The following is a 1,334-nucleotide window of genomic DNA, read 5'->3' on the forward strand; positions in this document are numbered from 1 at the left end:
CAGCCTGGTCTACAGAGTGAGTTCCAGGACAGCCAGGGCTACACAGAGAAACCCTGTCTCGAAAAACAAAAAAAAAAAAAAAAAAAAAAAAAAAATATATATATATATATATATATATATAGAAAAGCATACAAGTAGATGAAATATTTACATCTATTATATAAAAAAACATAGTTTTAATGTAAGATTTGATGGAAGGGTAGAAGACATCCCAGCAGACAGCTCTGACAGAAAGGTAACCCTGAAACACTGCCAGCAAGTGCCCTACAGTAGAACGACAATGGATGACCGAGACAGGACGGGGTCTCGTTCTCTCCCCTCTCCCTCTCCCACATACTTTTCTGGGTTTATCGTTACAAACTCTGGAGACTGCTGAATCTTCATCTTCTCCTCTTGCTGTATCTTCTTGCTGTATCCTCTTGCTGTGTCTTCTTTTCTCATAGGAAACCAGGCTTGTTGGACTAAAGACCCTCAATGATCCATTATGCCTTAGTTAATAGGGTCTGCAAAACATGTTATTTCCAAAAAAATAAAAGGTCACATCCACAGGGCATGACTTTTGGTTTTTTTGGTTTTCCGAGACAGGGTTTCTCTGTGTAGCCCTGGCTGTCCTGGAACTCACTCTGTAGACCAGGCTGGCCTTGAACTCAGAAATCCGCCTGCCTCTGCCTCCTAAGTGCTGAGATTAAAGGCGTGTGCCACCACTGCCTGGCTAGGTCATAACTTTTGGAACCACACCAGTATAACCACCAAGCAACATCCTTCTTACCAGATCAAAATACATACTGTCAAGCGGGCTAAGGGTATCGAAGTTCAGAGGCTGCACTGACCGCTTACCTATCTTTGCAAACACTATATATAGTTAGAGAATGTGCCTAGCAGACTATCAATGCACAGGCTTCAGGGGTGTCTTGGGTTTTTCTTTTTTTTTTTTTTTTTTGCGATAGGATATTACATATCCTAGCTTTCCTAAAACCCAGGTATCAACTGGCCTTAAACTCCAGGGCTTCAAACTCGAAGGCTTCCTACTTCTACCTCCTATGTGCTTAGTCCACAGACCTGCCACCCTGGACCAGATCTTTTGACATTAAAAAAAAAAAATTATATCCAATCTATTTTTCAGAAGAACATCCCCTTCGAAATAAAATTGAGATATAACAGTTTTACAATTATTTTGACTTTTGTAGAGACAGATACAACAAAATAAAACAGGAAACAAGTTAAAATATAAGGTAGTTGGTAGAACGCTTGCTTCAAGTTCATGAACCCTGGATCTGATTTCCCTCACCAAGTAAGTTCTTAAAAACTCACTGGAGCCGGGCGTGGTGGCGCAC

The sequence above is a fragment of the Mus caroli genome, chromosome 5, assembly GCF_900094665.2.
Source record: "Mus caroli chromosome 5, CAROLI_EIJ_v1.1, whole genome shotgun sequence".
NCBI classification, from domain to species: Eukaryota; Metazoa; Chordata; class Mammalia; order Rodentia; family Muridae; genus Mus; species Mus caroli.